Raw genomic sequence first — 18,612 nt, forward strand, 5'->3', positions numbered from 1 at the left:
CACAGCTATGGCTCTATAGTTGTTCACATCTGTTAAATCAGCCATTTTAGATTTTACTAATGGAATAATCGTGGCCTCACAAAACGTGGATGGTAAATAACTGAATTTAATGCATAAATTAAAAAAAATACTAATAAAAAACTGCAATCTACTTCCACCATACATAAAAGATTCCATACAAAGGTTATCAGGTCCAGCTGCTTTTCCTAGTTTCTGAGTTTTTACTGCAGTGGATATGTCAACGCAACTCACAATAATATCAGAGTTTTCAGTGGAAAATTCCATTTCCTTTATGAAACTGAGGTAATATTTTTCATTGTTAGTTGAATTATACAAATTTTGAAAGTGCTCTTTCCACATATTAGCAATGAGACAATCACCTGTGGCGCCTCCAACACTAGCAACAAAGTTCGCTGCATTACTGTTACTGATCTTTCGCACATTATTCCAGAACTTTCTCGAGTCTGTGTTGTTCATATTTTTTGCACATAAATCAGCTTGAATTTGTTCATTATGATGTCTACAGTATCTAAGAGCTAATTTAAAAGTAGCACGAGAGCGCTTCATGTTTTCAAAAATGTCACCCTGTTTCTTCTTTCCTTGAAAAATCCATTGCTTGAAGGCATCTCTTGCAATGTCGTGTTTATCTTTAACATAGTCATTCCAACCTGGAGTAATATATTCATGGTTTTTATGTTTAAAATTACAATGAGGTATGGTATCAGATACAGAAGATTGCATAGTATTTATGATGCTGTTATAGAATAAATCAATATCATGAGTTGTATTGTAGCCATTTGGAATATTTTTAGTAAGTAGATAGAGGGGTACATGTACGGATTTTAATAAAGAATCTACTTTTTCTGCATAACGTGTTAAGGTAGCTTTGTCACAAGTTTGCCAGTTAGGAGATCTAGTTGTCATATTAAAATAAGATTTGTTATTATATATTTTGGATGAGTTTGCTAATGAGCAAGAGATCAGAAACGCTAATGGTTTATGGTCTGATGCAATAACATTGTTTAAAACCGAAATAGATAAAATTAGATTATCAATAATTGGACTGCATAGAATGTGGTCCAACCACGAAGAAATATCACCATTGTCACTGACATATGTACAGATATTGTCAAGGCGATTTATATCAGATTTAATCAATTTATTTTCTAAAGCAAGATTAGAAAATTCTTCATAGAATCTTGACCCATTATAACAATTAAAATCACCAGCAATAACTATGTTCACAGCATCAGTTTCCAGTATAAGTGATTTTATTTTTGAGCATATATCCATATAATTATGAAGACAATGTTCGTCATTATAATTTGTTGGCATGTACACACTTATTAGCAAAATCGGCCCTATATTGGCAGATACTTTTAAACAAGTGATTCTGGATTCTAAAGATTTAATGATTGTAATATTATTTGCCAAATTTTTTCGATAAAGGATAGCAGTCCCTCCAAAGGGTCTACCAATTAATATATCAGATGATATGTTTACTGCTGATATACCAGTACCATAAAAGTCAGGATGTACATTATTTAATAATTCAAGCTCATTAGGTAATAACCAATGCTCTTGTAATAAAACAAAATCGTATGTAAGACACAATTCTTTAATTGCAAAAATACTGTTTTTAAAAGAACGACAGTTGAATGTACAAAAAGCTATGCTGTTGCTATTCGCCATTTTTGGGTTTAAAATATCTTCGAACCAGTAGACCCTTAGGCCAAGCTTCAGTAGACATTAAACAAACAACTTTATTTTTTAACTGGGAGGAATCTACAGATACAGATATATAATACGAGGAATAACCACTAAATTTGGATTTTAATTTTTCGCACTTTACAGAGTCATCATTATCAATTTTTAAAATATCATAAGTGCAATCGATTACCTCATTTTCTGTTGTAGAAGGATCTAATCTTGAGACAAATATATCAATACTACGCTTGGCTAGTTTATCTAAAGAGATTGGTTTAAGTCTATTGTTGGAGTCTGATGTACCTAAAATGTGTTTTTTTGTATGGACAACTTTTTTGGTTACAGGTAGATTATGTACGCACTTCTTAACAATATCTGACATCAGTGGTCGCCCTGTAAATTTAGTAGGTTTATCACTAGTAGAAGAAGGGCTTTCAGTATTATCAATTAAATCAAGGCTAATAGAACTGCTAGGATCATTTTGGAATTTAGCACTAGAAGGTACTTTATTGCTCATTGCACTCATTAAATGTCTCATTTCATTCTGAAATATTGTAAATTGTTTTACTTCAGATCGGAGAAAGGTAACCTCCTGAAGCAAAGCACTGATATCAATGTGCTCCGTACCAACAGGAGGAAGACGAGATAAATTGATAGCATAAAAATTTGGTAATTTATTTATTGGGTCTAGAAGCAACTTTAGCATATCCTCAACAGTTTTTTTGCATTTATCATTCCCACTTCTTTTTACCAGGCGCTTATCTGGAAGTAGTTTAACAATTATGGCTTTGGCATCAAATATTTCCTCTTCCTTGTAAAAGTCACATATAATTTGAACATTGTCGTCAAAACTTAAGACATCTGATTTATTCTTCAAGAAACATAGTAACTCATTTCGCACAGCAATCATTGCATTGGTTTCAGTATCATCTGCATTTGCCATAGTTGTACAAATTTTGGTGGGAGGGTTACCACGCTAAATAACAGTGGATTACCTCCCTTCACTTCTGATGATTTTGTATATATATATATCTTATTACACAGGGACTTATTACACAGGGACTAAAAAGTTTCAGTATGTGTTTTTTTCCATATATATATATATATATTTCCATATATATATATATATATATATATATATATATATACATATATATATATATATACATATATACAAATATATATATATATATACATATACATATATACATATATATATATATACATACATATATATATATATATTTATATATATATATATATATGTATATATATATATATATATAGATATATGTATATAGATATATACATATATACATATATATATATATATATATATATATATATATATATATATATATATATATATAAATATATATATATACATATATATATATATATATATATATATATATATATATATATATATATATATAAATATATATATATATATATATATATATATATATATATATATATATATATATATATATATATATATATATATATATATATATATATGTATGTATTTTATAACTTAAACTGCTAGATAGCTGGGGACTTCAGTACATACATCGACTGAAAAATAGCCTGACTCGCAGAAGAGTGCTGCTACATCGACTGAGACTGCGGCATGGGTACAGCAATCTTTTCTTTCATTATTCAAAGTTCTTTTTTTCTTTTTCTAAAAACGCAGTATGCTATAAAGAAAAGAAAATTAGTGAGCAAAGGCTCATCTAAACAAGCTTTAGAATATATATATATATTTATATTTAACATCTTCGCTACCAACAAGGCTGCAAGTAACCACTAATTAGAGTTGGAAGTTACTGGAAGAGAAAAGATGATTGTAGAGCAAGATAACGAATGACTTATAACTTAAAGGATTGCAAATTATATGAATCAGGAAAGCCAGATGAAGGAAGCGAATTCCAAAGAACGGATGTTTGAGGAAAATAACTAGAGGAATAAGAGTTCTAGAAGCACTTAGGAACAGTCACAGAAAAAGGATGAGACTTAACTGAATGACGAGTATTGCAAGCATGAATTTTAGTAGATGGCGCAGGAGACGCTAGCTCTTGAGAGCAATGAAAATAGTATTTGAAGAAAATAGTAAGAGAAGCAACATTACGACAATATGATAACAGTTTAAGGTTGGCTGCATGAGCAGGTTAAACTATGTTAACAACTAGCTTTTCATTCCTTGGCGTTTCTGAACCAACATCATACGTTAAAGAATGAAAAAGCTATAGTAACTTCAGGACTGAATATTCACTTTGCAGTTTCAGTTAGACAACTTGTGAAAAAACATTATTATGTTCTTTGTGCCAGACTAACTTAGTTTTTAAAATTCTCCAGTTTGCATTTTTAAATTAGATCTCCACGTTGGTGTCACTTTTTTAGTGAGAAGAATTTAATTGCAGAACAGCCAATTAAATTATAAAACTGTTTTTTAAATAGTATACTTGCTATAAGAAAAAAAATATTTAAGCTTATACTGGTACTTTCATATATTCAAAACATCAAGAAATCTGAAAAAATCACAATCACCTTTGTTTTTTTGCTTTTTTTTAGATTATTCACCTCCCCAAGGCCCGAGGGGGACCACTACAGTCGAGGAGGCTACTATTTTTTTGTGTTTTTTATTTTTTTTTTAGTTGTTATTCGTGGTGCAACCCTCTCTCAACTCTTAAACTCCGAAACACGAACCTTGCCGAGCAAGGCCGCTGCGCGGAGAAACTAAGTTGAGCGCGGTACTTCCAGGAACGTGGTTGGAGTCGAACTCCGAACCTCTCGCTTTCAAAGCGAGCGCTCTTACCACTACACCAGTATCGCATCGGAACATTTTCTTACTTCAAACTTGTTTATGATCAAAAAAATCAAAAATTGACAGAAGTTAGAAGTAACTCTAATTATAAAACATTTTCAAAAAATAGTTAAAGAAAGAATACTTAAAAGAGCTATTAACCTGAAATCATCAAAAGCTATTATTATATTAAGTCATCAGAAAACACCCAATAAATTAAAAGGTAAATAAAAAACAGATCTCAAAATAAAGATTAATTATTCATTTTTTTGTTTACAAGTAAACAGTTTTGATTAACATCAAATAAAAACTTATGGCGCAGTACCAAACTAAGCAATTTTATTTATGTTACTAATATAACTCAATAATTTTAAATCAGGATTATGATTGCAGAAAAAGATGTCTGAATATACAAACTAATTTTAGCCAAATCATTAAAGACAATTTAAAAAACCTAAACCTAAGAATTTGCTGTGCTTAAGTTATAAAACTTTGTCGATACCATCTGTTAAAGTCTACTAAGAACATTTATTCAAAATTATTTCTCTGCTAACAGCATTAAAAAGTTATTTAAAAAACACTATTCTAAATATTGTATATGCCTGAGGTGATGATCTCATTGAGAAATAGGTCCTAAAACAGATAAGCTTTATTTTTAAAGCAAATTCTGGCTAGATGCCAATAAACAGGTAAATTAATATTTAAGTATAACAGTAATTAACATTAAAATCATTTATCAAACAATGTAACAGTTTCAGATTCTTAATAAATACCTGCTCCTCCGTTTATTATTGCAAAATCTTTTATAAAACCATCTTGAGTTTGATATGATTGATCTGAAGCATAAACATGAACATTTTCATAGGACTCTGGTTGATTATTTTCTACTTTAAAAACTATTTCACCATTCAATCTTATTGTATAAACATACGCAATATGTTCTAACTGCTGACTTATTTCAACGTGCGACCACATGTAAGAAGGAATAGGAGCTGTTTTGAAGGAACTGTTCAGATTTCCACTTTGAGGAACAGTAATAGAAAGACTGCCATCACCACTGTTATGAAACCACACTCCTGGAACTCTATCATCGTATGCATTGGCATCAGAACCAATGTTGAAATGAATAACATTGTGCCAACCTTCAGAATATGAGTTTGGTTTCACATCAAAATAAATTTTATAAGTTTTATCCAATATTGGAACAACTGCCACCAGTTTGTTTTGAACCAAAGGTGTTTCTCTATCTTCTATTAGTTGCTCTAAAATTTTAAAATGATTATTTTTCCGAAAGTCCAAGGTAAAGAATTAAAAGAATTTTGTGCTGAATTTATTATTGTTCATAATGCGTAAACTAAAATTGGTGACAAGAAAACATTAAAAACAAAAACAAAAAATAATTAGCTAAAATATAGTTCTCTATCTAAATTAAGTTTTGAAACATATGGGGTTTTTACTTTATTAGAAAAAAAAAAAAAAATCTAAGAACTTAAATGTTATTCCAATACTCTTAAATGTTAACTCGTTTAAATGTTGATCCCATACCATTGAGTATAATAATGAATTTATAACATCAACAAACAACTTTTTTAATTATATTAGTATATGATCTCTTTCAAAAGTATATATTACCTTCAAACACTTATAAAAGCATGACCTTAAACTAGACTGCTAAAGCATTTCTTAAAAATTTTCTTAATTCCATGTCCCTTATGCACAACAAATCTATTCAATTTTTCATTTCCTTATTCTATTAGAACTCCTTTCTTACAATAACAGCATAGCTAAAATTGCATAACATTTGTCATATGATCACCCAATGAACCTTAGATACCAATCAGTCTTTTAACACACACATCTTTTAACACACACACATTTTTCATCTCACTAAAAATATCTACTAATAGAAGATTATTATTTTTTATATTTATTTTTGTCTTTGACAGTTTTTCAAATAAGATTATATATATTTATAAATATTTTTATGCATTTATAAAGATATTTATGATATTTGTTTTATATGAGAATAGTGTTTTGTCACCAAAGAATAGCAAAAAGAAGAAATCAAAAATATAGTCATCAAATAAAAGATAATTTATTAGCTCAAAATTTAGTGTCGGCGTTAAAAAGGAAGAAAATGGTAATTAAGTCTATGCTTATGCAAAAAAAATAATAACAATGATAAAAAAAAATTAAACTATTCAGCTTCTCTGAGACCATAAACACAGTGTAAAAACGAATTACAGTATTTTAGTAGTCAAATCAAAATGATACAAAATAAAAATATTGAGGTTGACTTGCCATCAAAATTATATGCTTAGTACAAGGTAGTGCATAAGGAAAGTAAAACTTACGAAGGGTTAGAAACCATTAAGTTGATTCCTATGAATTTGAACATCTACCAATTTTCAGTTTTAATATTAGAATCATTAGCATAAATATTCAAAAAACAATATCCTGTCATAAATAAAATATGTATGACATAAACCTGCAAAAATTGTTTTGACATCACTCGCTGATGCACTACTAAAGAACATCAGATTTAAATATACTGTAACATTTAATTTTTCTCATCATAAAAGATATATAGTAATTATTACATCAAGCATCAAAGTGAAAGCTAACTAAATATTATAACAAACACAAGAGCTTAGATTCAACAATAATCTGACCCATTTAAAAAAATGTATGAAGCATTTTGTCCACTCATTATAAAATACTGAATTATAATACCATCTAAAATCTATCTTAAAAAACTCTGCTTTACTATCTTAAAAAACTCATTTAGTTAATAACGATGCATTTTCTCATGTCTTTGAACAAGATTTTTGTCAACAACTATAAACAGCCACATAGCATTTGCAGTTGAAAATTTTATTATTTAGAGAATACTCTATTTAAACAACTTTTAATTTTTGTTAGAACCTGCATAGAAACAAAAATCTTCATTTCAAAATCTAATATCAGAAACTATTTATTTTTTAAAGTAAATAGAAACAAATTGAACTGTAATTAAATTGTTTATGTGACACAACAATTGCATATAAATCTCACTCTCTCTCTCTATATATATATAAAATATATATATATATATATATATATATATATATATATATATATATATATATATATGTGTATTTATATATATATATATATATATATATATATATATATATATATTATGGTTATGACTTTTTGACTTTTTTTTTTTTTTAATTTCATGTTTAATAAATTGATGAACTTTTGTTAGAAAACATTGAAAAAATGTTCAAATTATCTAGGTTGTAAAAAAAGATCACCCAGCAATTAAAATTACGAATCGTCATTTATTTAATCTTGTTAGTGCTACTACTAATACGTGCGGCTTTGCTGAAAATCATTTAAAACTTGTATAGATTTGAAGTGTTTAGAACTTTAGAATACTTTGAAAAATTCCAAAATATTCTAAAGTTCTAACTACAAACCCTTCGATGAAATTTTTGATATTACTAAAGTGTATGGAACATGGTTATCTTCCGAGGACAAGCAATTGTACCATCTTGAAGTGGAAAGCAAAGAAACATTGGTATACTCTACAGGCCAAGCAGCCAGTAAAGAAAGAAAGTTGGATGACCTATTAGAAAGAAAACTTTCTAATAGGTCATTTAACTCATCATCTTACTTTCCTGGTTTTAGTGATTCTGAGGCTGACGAGAGTGAATATGAAAGAAGAAAAAGAAGAAGAAGAAGAAGAAGAAGAAGAAGAAGAAGAAGAAGAAGAAGAAGAAGAAGAAAAAGAAGAAGAAGAAGAAGAAGAAGAAGAAGAAGAAGAAGAAGAAGAAAATACTCCAACACCAAGCAAAAAACATCATAAAAACAAAAATTGCAGTTAACTTGGTGACCTATGCAAGAGTATCAACAAACAAAGTTGCTACCATATGCAAGCAATTGGCTCGTAAAGGCATTGACATCCCAACTCCAAGTCAATCAGCTGTTTACAAGTCAACAAAGTCAAAGAGACAAGCTGAAAAAATAAATGATTGAAAAGTTGCATATGGAAAGTTGGTCCTTACGCTTTGATGGCAAGCACATCAATGACATCAATTATCAAGTGGTCCTTAAAAATGAAAGAAGAGAAATCAAATTGGATGTCCTGGGCTTGGTAGATGGCAAAGGAAAAACTGTTGCTCAAGGAATTTCTAAAGTCTTCAATAAATTTCACCTATGGAATTTAATACAGATGAATGTTGCAGATATCACCAGCGTTAACACTGGAAAAAGGAATGGCGTTGTTGTAATATTGCGACGAATGTTCACAGAGAAACGCGTCAACAAACCTCAGTTTATCAGTTGTCAACACCATGTATTAGATAGAATCCTCCGTTTGGTGATGGATAAGGAACTTGGAAGTAAAACACAATCGCCGAATATCGAATACCCATTTGCATCTCAACTGTTGAAGGGGTACGAACAACTGAAAACACAGTTTGATGACGGAATAGAAGTAATTCTTGAAACATCAGGCTGGAGAGATGATATGATATTTTTATTTCATCTCACTCAAGTGTTCCAATTTTTTCATAAAAAGGGAAATTTTCCATTGATCAGGTTTCAGAAATTACCTAACATCAGTAATGCGAGGTGGAATTCCAAAGCAATACTAGGATCCTGGCTTTCATTTTGATTCTTTCAACAAGGATGGTTCTGCAGAGAGATTTATATTGTATGGCTGGGCAAACCATTGGTTTACAGACCAACTGTATAACAAAAACGACTTTAATATCTTGGCTGAAATACTTAATCCATACAAAAAGGCTTTAAGTTCTTTGGAAATCACTGGAAGCGAGAGCCATCCAACTACAGATCCCCAGAAGTAATCAATGCGCAGAGCGCGCAATCAAAGTAATGAAGGAAATGTATTTGTCATGCAAAAATAAAGACAAGTTGCACCTTTTATTCATTCTATCCAACAAGCAAGAGTAAAGTCAATGGTCTGAGTCATTGTTGGATTGAAAATTTATTGTATTGCAAGCTTAAGACATTCTAAATACATTTGAATACGTAGTAGTACTTATGTCAAAATCGATTTTTTAATGGCGGGGTGAACTTTTTTGAAAAGATAAACAAATAATAGTTCATTTTGTGCTTTTTAGATAAAAGTTCATCAAACTACAGTACAGGAGCATGGGGTTGAAAAAAAAGTCATAACCCTAATATATATATATATATATATATATATATATATATATATATATATATATATATATATATATATATATATATATATATATATATATATATATATATATATATATATCTGTATTTATATATATATATATATGCACACACACATATTTATATATACAGGCCTCGTTAAGAAGCGTTATGCAGCTCGCAATTTGCCTGCAAAAAGGTGATTTGTCACGTGTTTAGCAGTTTTGCGCTACGTAAAAACTTATCATTTAGAATATTTAAATTATCTTTTGATTGTCGTTAACGTCGTGTTTATACAGAAGAAATAAAGTTGTAAGTAAAAGTATTTAATCGCATATATAAAGCAATAGATTTTTTGTTAAAGAAACAGTTTGTTTCCAATTTTTTTTTTGTTGTTCTTAAAAATTAGTTAAAAAAAAAGTTTTTTAAGTTTCATCTTTAGGAATTAAATAATTAAAATTCTTTTGAAAATAAAAACTTTGTTTAGTCATAATAGTTTAAAATATGTACGATTCATTTTGTAAATATTTTATTTATAAGATATTTTGTTCATTGTTAATTCGATAACCTAAAGTTTTAATGACGTTTGTTTAATTTATGAAAACAAATTATTATAACGAATATGTTATTGTTAACTGATAAATAAAAAAAAAAAACTCTTTATTGTTTAAAAACATTATTAAAAAGAGTTCACAAATTAAATAAGCAAAAAATTATTAACAGTTAATAAAATAACTAAAAACCAACTGTAAAATCATAAGAAATAAAGCAAACATTATTTTACGCTTCATGAAAAAAATATTTTTTTCAAATTGAAATTTAGTTCATATTTATAAAAATAATAAAAATGGATTTTTAAATAAGAAGTTAGATTTTATTTGTAACTTTTGTTTAGTGAGAAAAAAAACATTTTTTGTATGATTTTTAACACGTTAATAAAATAACTTTACATAAAATGCGATAATTGAAAAGACGATAGTGATGCAATATAACTTTTAACGATGCAAGATATAATTGCTGAGTTGAGTTACTTAGAAATGAGTTACGCATTTTCGATACGCAGCAAAATCTTGTAATAACGCCTGTATATATATGTATATATATATATATATATATATATATATATATATATATATATATATATATATATATATATATATATATATATATATATATATATATATATATAAAAATGTATATATATATATAAATATATATATATATAATATATATAAAATATAAATATATATATATATTTATATATATATATATACATATGTGCAAACATATGCATATATATAACCATATATGTATAATTTTATTCTATTGCAAATAAATAATTACAAACTATGGTTGAAAAACTATTCTATTTGCACTAGTTTATAAATATAAATAAATGCATAAACACAATTAACACAATTAAATGCAGCTCTTGTAAATGTTAATATTTATCTTACCAACATTTCCACTAAATATAATCAGATCTTTAATAGTAGCAGGTTGCGTTTTATACCAAGGATCTGCATTATACACTTTAACATATTTAAATGATCTGGGAGATGAGTTTTGGATGTCAATCTTTAACTTCCCATCTATATAAACTTTAAAGAAGTATATACTGTTAATTCGATGTTGAGATATTCTAATGGTGGACCATTGGTTTAAGGGTAGTGCTTCAGGTACCATACATTCTTTACTAGTATACCCACTTATTGCAGAAAAAACAGAGAGCTTTCCTGTGTCATACAAATATATACTAGGAGTTCTATATCCATATTCACCATCATCTCCTCCAGTAGTCAAATGAATTATGCTGTTGTATCCTGCTGGAAGCAAAGTTGGTTTAATTTTGAATGAAACTAAATATGTTTTTCCGAGGAATGGTAATGTTGCAATAAGATTATCTTGTTTTAATATTTCTTCATTAACCACTATAACAAAATCTACAAGAAATGTGAAATACTTAATTTAATGATTATTTAGTACCATTACAAAGTCATTCACATATCATTATGCAATATTATATACTACCATTGAAAACTAAAACTTTATATTAGAAAAAAATGAAGTTCAAACCTTTTGGGAGAATCAGAGTATTTGACACGATATCATTATCTAAACAAAATTAACAATATTAGTGATTTGTCATGTTAAAAGATATAACTATATTTATAAACTTTAAAGGACATTATAGAATAACTTTAAATACTTCAAGAACTATTTGAGTGATATGGAACTTTATTTCTTCAGGCATAAAAATTTAAGTTTATAAATATAGTTATATCTTTTATAGTGTTTAAAAACTTATCAAACAGAAGGAGTTCAAATTCAACTGTCTTTTGATAACTCTCGGAAAGTTTTTTTGCTTGTTAGTTATTTAGGTGTTTTAAAAAATCATAATGATTTCATCACAGAACAATGCAGAATAGCAAGTAGCCAGTAAGTTTTTGCCTGCTTCATTGCCAATTATGCATATATTGTCAGAGCCAGAATGTAACCCAAGACATCCAGTTCTGAAGATTTACACTACAGCTCTACACCTCAGGAAAAAATAGAAAAATATCTTAACAAAAAGATTCATTTTGAACTGATTTTAGTTACATTCGCTTCTAATTTCTGCAGAAACCTCGCAAGCAAAAGACTTTTACTGACCAATAAAGCATTAAGGATATTTTTGAGTCTACTCATTGGTTTTTGATTGCTCCTTCTTGGTTGATGCAATTCAAACCTTTTTGGTTTTTATGGAACAAGAGTATAGTATATAAATTTTTTTAAAACCATGCTGATGTTTACATTGAATACATAATTAGATGTAAATGATACATTTTCAGCTAAATCTCAATGTTTATATAAGATTAAATATGTTTAACTATCCTAAAATTAAAGCTAAAAAAGTAGGTATTGAAAGCTGTATGAAAAAAAACTGACATACTGATCTTCCAAATATGCCCTTGTTGCCTCCTTTAAATGTGCTTGACATTTCCTTACTCTTTTCATTATTTTCTAAATAAAATGCTTAAACTTTGCCGATCATGTAAAAAGACATACAAATGAATGGACTTTAGCTTTATACTTTAATGATAGCAATAAGTGAAATGCTCATCCTTTACTACCAAAATACTTCAAATGTCTTAACTATAAAGAACTGTAAAAATTAAGTAGTAAATAGTAAATTAAATATAAAACTTTAAGTCATAAAAAAACATATCTCTCAAAATTTTGTATTTTTTAATTATTTTTTTAAATCAAGCACATTATCTAGTGGTACAGCTTGATGTTTAGGAAATATTAGGAAAAAAAATGAAGAAAGAAATCCTAAATTTAGATATCTACTACAATTTTCTAAAGAAGTAAAAAACATTCAAAAATAGATAAACAACTTATACTTTAATGTATCAGTCAAGTTCATTATACCTTGCTAATACCTTTATCAGAATTATGTCATCGATTGTAACTATCATTATTATTTCTTTTACCCTTTTTAAAAGAGCTATTGTTGAAATACATTATAAAAAATGCTGAAATTATAGAACAGCTGCAATAGTAAAATTTTTTGAAGTAAAATGCTTCAAACAAGATAAAGCCATCATCGCATCTGCTTTAAGATAACAAAAAACTATCTTTTAAACATAATTCTTTTAAAAAATTGGAAAGTACAAAACGCATATATTTATATATTTCTTAATGAAAAGAGCAAAATTAAGATATAAAAATATCAAGTTATTTTAAAATATTTGGAAAAAAGAAAACAAAACATCGCCTTTAATAAAAAAAAATCTTTATAAACATGCAATAAGGCAATTAAAAAATACTTGATCTTATTCTAAAAAACTAAAATAGCCAAATTAAATTCTAAAATAAATTGCATGCATGTAAGTGCACCTTATTTAGACAAAAATAAGTAAATATATATATATATATATACATATATTTATATATATATATATATATATAATATATATATATATATATATATATATATATATATATATATATATATATATGTATGTATTTTATAACTTAAACTGCTAGATAGCTGGGGACTTCAGTACATACATCGACTGAAAAATAGCCTGACTCGCAGAAGAGTGCTGCTACATCGACTGAGACTGCGGCATGGGTACAGCAATCTTTTCTTTCATTATTCAAAGTTCTTTTTTTCTTTTTCTAAAAACGCAGTATGCTATAAAGAAAAGAAAATTAGTGAGCAAAGGCTCATCTAAACAAGCTTTAGAATATATATATATATTTATATTTAACATCTTCGCTACCAACAAGGCTGCAAGTAACCACTAATTAGAGTTGGAAGTTACTGGAAGAGAAAAGATGATTGTAGAGCAAGATAACGAATGACTTATAACTTAAAGGATTGCAAATTATATGAATCAGGAAAGCCAGATGAAGGAAGCGAATTCCAAAGAACGGATGTTTGAGGAAAATAACTAGAGGAATAAGAGTTCTAGAAGCACTTAGGAACAGTCACAGAAAAAGGATGAGACTTAACTGAATGACGAGTATTGCAAGCATGAATTTTAGTAGATGGCGCAGGAGACGCTAGCTCTTGAGAGCAATGAAAATAGTATTTGAAGAAAATAGTAAGAGAAGCAACATTACGACAATATGATAACAGTTTAAGGTTGGCTGCATGAGCAGGTTAAACTATGTTAACAACTAGCTTTTCATTCCTTGGCGTTTCTGAACCAACATCATACGTTAAAGAATGAAAAAGCTATAGTAACTTCAGGACTGAATATTCACTTTGCAGTTTCAGTTAGACAACTTGTGAAAAAACATTATTATGTTCTTTGTGCCAGACTAACTTAGTTTTTAAAATTCTCCAGTTTGCATTTTTAAATTAGATCTCCACGTTGGTGTCACTTTTTTAGTGAGAAGAATTTAATTGCAGAACAGCCAATTAAATTATAAAACTGTTTTTTAAATAGTATACTTGCTATAAGAAAAAAAATATTTAAGCTTATACTGGTACTTTCATATATTCAAAACATCAAGAAATCTGAAAAAATCACAATCACCTTTGTTTTTTTGCTTTTTTTTAGATTATTCACCTCCCCAAGGCCCGAGGGGGACCACTACAGTCGAGGAGGCTACTATTTTTTTGTGTTTTTTATTTTTTTTTTAGTTGTTATTCGTGGTGCAACCCTCTCTCAACTCTTAAACTCCGAAACACGAACCTTGCCGAGCAAGGCCGCTGCGCGGAGAAACTAAGTTGAGCGCGGTACTTCCAGGAACGTGGTTGGAGTCGAACTCCGAACCTCTCGCTTTCAAAGCGAGCGCTCTTACCACTACACCAGTATCGCATCGGAACATTTTCTTACTTCAAACTTGTTTATGATCAAAAAAATCAAAAATTGACAGAAGTTAGAAGTAACTCTAATTATAAAACATTTTCAAAAAATAGTTAAAGAAAGAATACTTAAAAGAGCTATTAACCTGAAATCATCAAAAGCTATTATTATATTAAGTCATCAGAAAACACCCAATAAATTAAAAGGTAAATAAAAAACAGATCTCAAAATAAAGATTAATTATTCATTTTTTTGTTTACAAGTAAACAGTTTTGATTAACATCAAATAAAAACTTATGGCGCAGTACCAAACTAAGCAATTTTATTTATGTTACTAATATAACTCAATAATTTTAAATCAGGATTATGATTGCAGAAAAAGATGTCTGAATATACAAACTAATTTTAGCCAAATCATTAAAGACAATTTAAAAAACCTAAACCTAAGAATTTGCTGTGCTTAAGTTATAAAACTTTGTCGATACCATCTGTTAAAGTCTACTAAGAACATTTATTCAAAATTATTTCTCTGCTAACAGCATTAAAAAGTTATTTAAAAAACACTATTCTAAATATTGTATATGCCTGAGGTGATGATCTCATTGAGAAATAGGTCCTAAAACAGATAAGCTTTATTTTTAAAGCAAATTCTGGCTAGATGCCAATAAACAGGTAAATTAATATTTAAGTATAACAGTAATTAACATTAAAATCATTTATCAAACAATGTAACAGTTTCAGATTCTTAATAAATACCTGCTCCTCCGTTTATTATTGCAAAATCTTTTATAAAACCATCTTGAGTTTGATATGATTGATCTGAAGCATAAACATGAACATTTTCATAGGACTCTGGTTGATTATTTTCTACTTTAAAAACTATTTCACCATTCAATCTTATTGTATAAACATACGCAATATGTTCTAACTGCTGACTTATTTCAACGTGCGACCACATGTAAGAAGGAATAGGAGCTGTTTTGAAGGAACTGTTCAGATTTCCACTTTGAGGAACAGTAATAGAAAGACTGCCATCACCACTGTTATGAAACCACACTCCTGGAACTCTATCATCGTATGCATTGGCATCAGAACCAATGTTGAAATGAATAACATTGTGCCAACCTTCAGAATATGAGTTTGGTTTCACATCAAAATAAATTTTATAAGTTTTATCCAATATTGGAACAACTGCCACCAGTTTGTTTTGAACCAAAGGTGTTTCTCTATCTTCTATTAGTTGCTCTAAAATTTTAAAATGATTATTTTTCCGAAAGTCCAAGGTAAAGAATTAAAAGAATTTTGTGCTGAATTTATTATTGTTCATAATGCGTAAACTAAAATTGGTGACAAGAAAACATTAAAAACAAAAACAAAAAATAATTAGCTAAAATATAGTTCTCTATCTAAATTAAGTTTTGAAACATATGGGGTTTTTACTTTATTAGAAAAAAAAAAAAAAATCTAAGAACTTAAATGTTATTCCAATACTCTTAAATGTTAACTCGTTTAAATGTTGATCCCATACCATTGAGTATAATAATGAATTTATAACATCAACAAACAACTTTTTTAATTATATTAGTATATGATCTCTTTCAAAAGTATATATTACCTTCAAACACTTATAAAAGCATGACCTTAAACTAGACTGCTAAAGCATTTCTTAAAAATTTTCTTAATTCCATGTCCCTTATGCACAACAAATCTATTCAATTTTTCATTTCCTTATTCTATTAGAACTCCTTTCTTACAATAACAGCATAGCTAAAATTGCATAACATTTGTCATATGATCACCCAATGAACCTTAGATACCAATCAGTCTTTTAACACACACATCTTTTAACACACACACATTTTTCATCTCACTAAAAATATCTACTAATAGAAGATTATTATTTTTTATATTTATTTTTGTCTTTGACAGTTTTTCAAATAAGATTATATATATTTATAAATATTTTTATGCATTTATAAAGATATTTATGATATTTGTTTTATATGAGAATAGTGTTTTGTCACCAAAGAATAGCAAAAAGAAGAAATCAAAAATATAGTCATCAAATAAAAGATAATTTATTAGCTCAAAATTTAGTGTCGGCGTTAAAAAGGAAGAAAATGGTAATTAAGTCTATGCTTATGCAAAAAAAATAATAACAATGATAAAAAAAAATTAAACTATTCAGCTTCTCTGAGACCATAAACACAGTGTAAAAACGAATTACAGTATTTTAGTAGTCAAATCAAAATGATACAAAATAAAAATATTGAGGTTGACTTGCCATCAAAATTATATGCTTAGTACAAGGTAGTGCATAAGGAAAGTAAAACTTACGAAGGGTTAGAAACCATTAAGTTGATTCCTATGAATTTGAACATCTACCAATTTTCAGTTTTAATATTAGAATCATTAGCATAAATATTCAAAAAACAATATCCTGTCATAAATAAAATATGTATGACATAAACCTGCAAAAATTGTTTTGACATCACTCGCTGATGCACTACTAAAGAACATCAGATTTAAATATACTGTAACATTTAATTTTTCTCATCATAAAAGATATATAGTAATTATTACATCAAGCATCAAAGTGAAAGCTAACTAAATATTATAACAAACACAAGAGCTTAGATTCAACAATAATCTGACCCATTTAAAAAAATGTATGAAGCATTTTGTCCACTCATTATAAAATACTGAATTATAATACCATCTAAAATCTATCTTAAAAAACTCTGCTTTACTATCTTAAAAAACTCATTTAGTTAATAACGATGCATTTTCTCATGTCTTTGAACAAGATTTTTGTCAACAACTATAAACAGCCACATAGCATTTGCAGTTGAAAATTTTATTATTTAGAGAATACTCTATTTAAACAACTTTTAATTTTTGTTAGAACCTGCATAGAAACAAAAATCTTCATTTCAAAATCTAATATCAGAAACTATTTATTTTTTAAAGTAAATAGAAACAAATTGAACTGTAATTAAATTGTTTATGTGACACAACAATTGCATATAAATCTCACTCTCTCTCTCTATATATATATAAAATATATATATATATATATATATATATATATATATATATATATAATATATATATATGTGTATTTATATATATATATATATATATATATATATATATATATATATATATATATATATATATATATATATATATATATGTATATGTATATATATATATATATATATATATATATATATATATATATATATATATATATATATATATATATATATATATATATATATATATATATATATATATATATATATATATATATATATATATATATATATATATATATATATATATATATATAGATGTGTTGGAATTGTTTTGAATTTGTCCGTTGATTTACGCATGCGCAAAGTCTTGGCAGTCAAAACAAATTGTAGTTGGTTAATTTTTTGCTGGACTTCGTATGAAACTTCTAAAAATTTGGTCAAAATCTTTGTATTTTAGCATGTTAACTTGTACTGATCAATTAGATTACAAGAAGAAATTAACATTAACAAACAAGGAAACGTTACCAGACCAGTCTCTAATCGATAAACGATCGAACTG

This window comes from Hydra vulgaris, chromosome 08 (assembly GCF_038396675.1).
Source record: "Hydra vulgaris chromosome 08, alternate assembly HydraT2T_AEP".
Taxonomy (NCBI): Eukaryota; Metazoa; Cnidaria; class Hydrozoa; order Anthoathecata; family Hydridae; genus Hydra; species Hydra vulgaris.